This window comes from Salmo salar, chromosome 05, assembly GCF_965601325.2.
Source record: "Salmo salar chromosome 05, fSalSal1, whole genome shotgun sequence".
NCBI classification, from domain to species: domain Eukaryota; kingdom Metazoa; phylum Chordata; class Actinopteri; order Salmoniformes; family Salmonidae; genus Salmo; species Salmo salar.
Window position 1 is genome coordinate 55,060,873 of NC_138295.1, and position 7,777 is coordinate 55,068,649.

Sequence of the window (7,777 nt, forward strand, 5' to 3'; positions counted from 1 at the left end):
AACCAGTTTCATGTAGTCGGTCATTTGCATTAAGGAATCTGTTTCATTCCAGTGATGAGACTGAACTTTTGACTTGTATTGGTCCCAAGAAAAGATGAGGAACCTTACACTAAGTCTGCTTATGTCTAGATTTCACTATAATGGGATAGATGCATTCTAGGCTCAAGCCTCTATACACACTTTATTCATTCCACTAGCCTATTACATTGTCTCTAATTATTGTGCTAGTCTAAGAATGGTTGATGGGAATGTTTATTCTCCCAAGAGAGAAAATCCTTATAGCCAGCTGTTCAAAAATAGACTAATGGCAGCTTTCAACAAAGATACAAGAGGAGAGTAGGGGTTGTTTCACTACTATCTTTCTTCTTACCAAACACCCATCAGTCTCATTGTTAGGACAGCATTCTATGGTATCTACCCGGCACAGAGTCATACTGAAAACTCATTCATCATTCCAATATTTAATAGTATTACAACCCAGTTTTTGTTCACTTGTAGACGATTTTAGAACCACTTTACGTGCAAAGGTGGAAAATAAAAAGAGAGAAGGAGTATGAGGAGTGACAGCAAAGGCTTTATGGACACGATGCGACCAATGAAGAAATAACAAAATACATGACTGATGTTTATAACAAGTTTATAGCATACAAATCAGTCTCAGCTCTAAATGGAATGTAATAGAAAATGACAGCCAACATTTACAGGTCAGGGGTGTTACTATATCATCATTATACACGACAGAACAAGATGGTGCCGACAGACCCGGTCGCCCTGTTTCTAGCTCCTAGACAACTTTGCAGTATTTTTGTTGTTGTTGTGTTATCTCTTACATTATTTGCTCAGAGCGCTTGTTGGATTATTACCTACAGCTGAAAAAAAATACTTTTGGACATTAGATCAGCGGTCACTCACCATAAATTTGAGCAGAAATTTGACTTCCCTGACCTGAATCCTTTGTTTGATCTTTCCGAGGGAGCTCTATTCATCCTGGGGGCTGCACCAAAATTCTGATGTCGGAGAAGAGGAAGAAGTCCAGAGAAGTGGAAGAAGAAGTGGGGCCCTAGTCAGACTCAAGCGGCGTGTATACCATCCCTGGACAATAAAGTAAACAAGTTCAGGGCGAGGATCTCCTTCCAGAGAGACATCAGGGAGTGTAACATACTCTGTTTTACGGAATCATGGCTCTCTCCGGATACATTGTCCCCATCCATTCAGCCAGCGGGGTTCTCCATCCATCACACAGACAGGAAGAAAAAACTCTCAGGGAAAAAGAAAGGCAGAGGGGTTTGTTTCATGATTAACAACTCATGGTGTGATTGTGGTAACGTACATGAACTCAAGTCCTTTTGTTCTCCCGATCTGGAATACCTCCCCATCAAATGCAGACCACATTACCTCCCAATATAATTTTATTTGGTCATCATCACTGCAGTGTATATTCGACAGTACAGGGACAAAGTGGCGTTGCAATTCAATGGTCAGGATTTGGCATAAGCAGCATGAGTCCATGGACCCATCATGCCTGGTACAGGCTGGTGTCAGTGGTGTACTGGTGTGGGGAATGTTTTCCTGGCACACTTTAGGTCCCTTGATATAATTTGAGCAACAAACGTTTCCGACACCTTGTATGCCCCGAAGAATTCAGTATGTTCTGGAGGCAAAGAGGGATCCGACCCGGTACTAGATGGGCGTACCCAATAACTCTGACATTGCTCGTTCTGATATTTTAAATATTTTTTTATTTTACTTTTTGGATTATGTGCGTATAATTTCATATTGCTAGGTATTATTACTGCACTGTTGGAGGATTTCACTGCACCTGCGATAACATCTGCAAATATGTGTACATGACTAATAAACTTTGATTTGATTATACAAAGTTACAAGACATTACTGGAGAGCTTTATACGTTTCACAGACTGAACAACTGGGCCGGCAATAAAGAGAAGGGAAGAGGTCACTCTGGCTCACCTTGAATGTCAACAATGTGTGAAAAACACTCTCCGAAATAAACTAATTGAAAGGATAACGGGCATATGGTGCCAGACCAGCAAGTGGATTGGCTCATGAGAGTTGAGAAGATGATCTGATTATTGGGCCTAATGCAACTGCCAATCAGTGGCCCGAGAATGTCCATTCTAGAATAGCACAATCAGTGCCTAACATCTTAACATGTTCCTTACCCCTGTGGAGGGTAAATACGATTCCTTAAGGGGATTCTGGCTATATTCTGAGAATGACTCATATGATCCAGCAGATGAGGTTATTCAGTCTATGGACACTCTCCATGGCATATGATCTTCGGTCTAAGTGAGTAGGGATCAAAACATTTATTTTTCATTTTGAGAAGCATCTGAGGGGGAATGCCGTGAGGAGGAAATTGCAGACTAAACATTGAGAGGACTTCAAAAACGGTGCACCGGCATCAAGCAGCACATGGTGGTCGCAGAGTATATCCCTGCTACTATTTTGGTGAGTACTGAAATGGATCCCTCCTCCTGCTACTCCTCTATGGTGCTCCTTCCGTCACTTTTCTTCATTGCAGACTGCGCTTGTTATTTTTGGCTTCCAAGGCTAATTTCCTGAAGGCACTGGAATATACTTTTATTCTTACCGGGCACATTTCATGACCAGCATTCAGAGCGTGCTCCCGTATCCACATTTGGAAAATAAAGGGAACCTAAACCCTGGTCAACAGATGGTATGGCATATTATGAAATTAGACATTTTGCAAAGTACTCTCTGCAGAAGACCTTTATCTCCTAGTCATACACAGGTGAGTTAATACCCGTAGCCTATAGCTGTATAAGTGCATATACTGTAATACAAAGAATTTGTTAAAAACTCATTAAACAAACAAGAAAAGGGGTTCTCTCGGGACAGGTTTCATATGGCTGAGAATAAACCTTTCTAAAAGCTCTCAAATGCCTGTCAAATGAAACTAAACAAGACGGGGGCCATAACTGTGCATTCATCCACTAGGTAACTAGAGTATAATCACTTCCTTCACTTAATTTTGTGTGACTGGTTTATCTTACTGGTAAAACCGTGTAGCGCATTGCTGGGGCCAAAACTGGGCAAACTGGGCATTCACTAGGTAACTATTGTATCGTGTATCATCATCTTTAACTTAAATAGATGCTCCCCTGAATTGTGTGTGACTGGTTTATCTTACTGGTAAAATGGCAAGGATATGTGTAGCCCATTCCAGGTGTAGTTAACTGTAACTTAATAAGTAATAAGTGTCAGTACAGTGTGATGAATCATGGGTCCATTTCAGTCAGAGCACAGTGACCCACTTCCAACTGATAACCAGAGGCAGCTGCCTGTCTCCTCCTAACAGAGTGTGCTCCCCAGCCTAATCACTAGGATTTAAACATCCAAAAGGCTGTAACAAGCATCTACACTAATTATGTACCCTCTACTGACAGACACACAAAAACACCCACCCTGGTGCAAAGAGTGATAGCTGCTCAAGCCCGGTCAGCTGTTCATTTTATTAAAGGGCAGAAGTTGTTGCGAACAATGGTTGGGCAACTCGATACAGCAGCAAGAATATAAGCAGACACACCCCGCTCAATCAACTACTCTATCATTAAGACCTGGATGCCTCAGAAGCAGCTGGAATCACATTTGGCAACTATATGGACCACTGAGACAACACTCCCAACAGCAACTGTCACTGAAATGTGGGCATCGTTGTCAGAGTGTCAGAGTTTTCCCTCAAGACGTGGCTTTGTAGAGGCGGTTCATGGATTGCCAAGCGGACCCTGCTGCTGGAGTCAAGATACACTATGTAGCTTCCTTCCATACAGTTCCATGGACATCATAGGATAATTATTATGTTTCTTAAAGTCGCCTTATTACCAAATAGGCCTATTGTAACTTGATTTAGGCCTATTAATAATGGAACTCTCAGATAAGAATGAACTCAACCATGACTGCGTCATTGTGATTTTCTGAGGCAAACTCAACACTGATTTTCTGACAAACCAACATTGAATTGGACAACGCAACAATAATCATTAATACCAAACAACAACAACAACAAAAATCACTTAATAACTGAAAGGCTGAGAAAGTTATGTGGTTTATTTTCTCAGAGTGAGAAAATACAGGAACCCATAGCAGTGTCCTCACTAAAAGTTCAGTGTCTGTCTATGTGAGACAGTCCCTCTATTGGGTGCAACCGCCAAAGCTAATTCACATCCACTCCCACCAATGGAGTAGGATCCATGAACACCACATATAATCACTCTTTGTTCCTACTTGAGATTTCTTAAAAACCTCCTCAGTCAGCACTATAATCAGTATGTTAATTTCTTGTTTATTTCTTGCTGTAAATAGGTGGAAAGTTAATATCTACGTGAGCTTTTTGATTTACACAACTGTTGTCCTGAAAATACATAGTAGAACTTTACTGAGGCATCCTCAAATTGTGAGGACATGCTTCTCAACTTGCTGCTATCAAGATGGAACTCAACAGCTAAAGGTCCTCTCTATTTTGGTCCGTTGTGAACAGCATGGCAAATGGCAAGCTATCGTTCCTTATATCAGCAATGTGATGAGATGATGTATATGTTAGGTCTTGCCCATTGACAGACATCTTCATTCAAATGTAGGCTAAAGCTGTAGATATCTGATGTATTTGGTCAACTTTCAGTGTCAGCCATTCTACCAGGGCCAGAGTCGTTACATTCACACACAAGTGATGTTATATCGCCATATCAAATTGTCGACTTCTCCTGTGAACTCCACCTTTTCTCATCACATTTTGCGACTGTCTGAAAAGAAATGTCACGTAAGTTGTGAATCCTGTGAAAAGACAAGTGTTGATACAACGTCCTGTAGATACAACACCTTGACACTGGAGAGTGCCAGTTACCGGGGTGTCCTCAAATGTACACCACACAGAATTGAAGGCATCACCCATGCATTCACAGCATCAACTGTAGACTAGTCAACAACATCCTATTGCTTTACAATGATCCCCATTAACAGCAAATATAAAAGTTATTCTTATTAAATAAACAAGTGACAGTACAGTACAGCCTCTTTGTTATAAGGACCTGTGCCAGGATACCTGTGGGAATGTGGTTACACCTTTCTTATCTGTGTACATTTGAACAGATATTATTTGCATTAAGAGAACAATAAACCAGGATTTTAGAGCAAACTGCAACAGGATATGCTATGATGTAGTGATTATTTATGCAAAGTGCGGCGCAATCAACCATGTCCCATTTTTTACTTAGAAATAATTAGAAATGATAATTGGGGGGTGAACTATGAACTATGAACGGGTTTTGCTCTATGCAACTGATGCATTTATGAAGAAAGCTGGATACCTCACTGGCTGACTGAACTCTAGCATTGCTCTAGCATTGCTGATCAATCAATTGACAACATGAAATGCATTTAAAGTGACATCGAGCTGTTGACTTTCTGTAGCTTGTGGTGATGGGCATTCCGGCTCTTTTCAGTGAGCCGGTTCGTTCGGCTCAGTTCACCAAAAAGAGCCGGCTCTTTTGGCTCCCAAACGGCTCTTTAAAAAAATATGTTTTGTATTGTTTCAAGTCAAAACATTTTGCGATAGTTTGACTATGATTGGTGTTAAAACAATTCTAATTACATTTTGAAATGAAACCATCTCTACCTTAACCACAATGTATTTAAAAATGCATTGGTTTGTTATGAAAAAGAATGCTATTAAACATTTGCATTTAAAGTATAACGTTTTAATGTATATAAACAAAGTGCATATAAATCTAATCATTCAAAACGAATACAATCTGAACAGCATAATATAACATTGCACCATATCAAAGAAAAATAAATAACAATGTGCAAAACTGTAGCATCCCACTTAAAACATTAAACTGGTCCCTCTTTTCTCTATCTTCTTTATTGCCATGTTATAACCAGCAGCACACAGCAATACTGACCATATTTTGCTTTTACGAGAGATTTGCATTCAGAAATGCAAGCTGCCTCACTTTCGAGGGGCTGATGCGGTTTCTTCTCTCAGTAATTATTTGTTTCAAGAAGACCCTCTGAGGGAACGGATGTGGCAACTATGCAGAGTCTCCCTGTCATGACTTTAGTAAGCCGTGGGTAGACAGAGGCCTTGTTCTTCCACCAGCTCAGATCTGCAGCTCTTTCAGAACGAATGTGTGCACTTGAGTATTTAGGCCTAAATTATTTTCTTTCTTTTTTCGTTCTTTGAATAAGTTAATTTTATTCATTTAAATCTTTTGATCATTCATATCTTATTTTTAAAATATTTTTATAAATAGATTCGGCTCTTCTGATATGCGAGCCGGCTCTTCCAATATGCGAGCAGGCTCCCAACGTTCACCTACAAGAGTCGGCTCTTAGAGCTGACTCGTTCGCGAACGACCCATCACTAGTAGCTTGACAAATGGTGTCGAAGAAATCCCAGAGGAATACAAACATAACATTACACTGTATCATGCCATGAGAACAACCTCACATGTAATACATTATAGCATATATAGTAGCTGGTGGGGATAAAAGGACATACTACAGCAGGGATAGACAGGCTATAGCTTACCTCCGATGTTTCTGGGGGGTTTTTCCTCTGGCGGGTCCGGGTCGTATAGCTTCTTGGGTGACAGAGGATCCGTTGCTGTCACACTGTCAACCAAGTCATTTTCGATGATAGGTTGCAGTCCGAATAAACAGGCCAGTTGAGCTAACTTTGGCTACTGTGTGTCAAGCATCTTATTGACCAAAAAATGTGCGGGAATGACGTTTATCAGCTCGTTCAACAAGCCTTTTATCAGGTCCGTTTTGTATTCAGGTCACATTAAATAACTAGAGCAGTTGTAATGAGACACTGCGCTGTGCGCTCACGAGGAATGAATTCAAAGTGGAGAAATTCTCCGAGAACGCATACAATACGAAGCTATAGTACTGGCTACAGTAGAACCTTCCTTCGCAGCGCAGCAGGGGGTGTGAGTGCTGCTCAGTGCTCAGCGCACGCAGGTCAAATTTCCTTCCTGGTATTCCCTCGTCAAGCATACACTGAACAAAAATATATACGCAACATGTGAAGTGTTGGACTCATGTTGCATGAGCTGAAATAAAAGATTCCAGAAATTTTCCATACGCAAAAAAAACTTATTTTCTCTCAAATATTGTGCACAAATGTGTTTACATCCCTGTTAGTCAGCACTTCTCCTTTGCCAAAATAATCCGTCCACTTGACAGGTGTGGCATATCAAGAAGCCGATGAAACAGCATGATCATTACACAGGTGCACCTCTTGCTGGGGACAATAAAAGGCCACTAAAATGTGCAGTTTTGGCACACAACGCAATGCCACAGATGTCTCAAGTTTTGAGGGAGTGTGCAATTGGCATGCTGACTGCAGGAATGTCCACCAGAGCTGTTACCAGATAATTGAATGTTAATTTCTCTACCATAAGACGCCTCCAACGTTGTTTTAGAGAATTTGGCAGTACGTCCAACTGGCCTCACAACCGCAGACTACGTGTATGGCGTTGTGTGGGCAAGCGGTTTGCCGATGTCCACGTTGTGAACAGAGTGCCCCATCGTGGCTAGTAGTGTTATGGTATTGGCAGGCATAAGCTATGTACAATGAACACAAGTGCATTTTATCGAGGGTAATTTGAATGCACAGAGATACCGTCACGAGATCCTGAGGCCCATTGTCGTGCCATTCAACCGCCGCCAACACCTCATGTTTCAGCATGATAATACACAGCCCCATGTCGTAAGGATCTGTACACAA

At 41.1% G+C, this 7,777-nt stretch overlaps 1 protein-coding gene across 3 annotated transcripts in view; it reads right to left on the bottom strand.

Moving 5' to 3' along the window:
- Positions 1-7,158, bottom strand: part of LOC106605126 (thyroid hormone receptor-associated protein 3) — a 31,301-nt gene extending 24,143 nt beyond the window's left edge. The window contains exon 1 of one of the 3 annotated variants that reach the window (XM_014200459.3): positions 6,575-7,152. The gene's annotated coding sequence lies outside the window, so the exon portion shown is untranslated. Of the gene's footprint in view, positions 1-6,574 lie in introns of all 3 variants that reach the window. The other 2 variants (XM_014200461.3, XM_014200463.3) reach the window with 2 other exon arrangements.
- Positions 7,159-7,777: the final 619 nt, after the last annotated feature.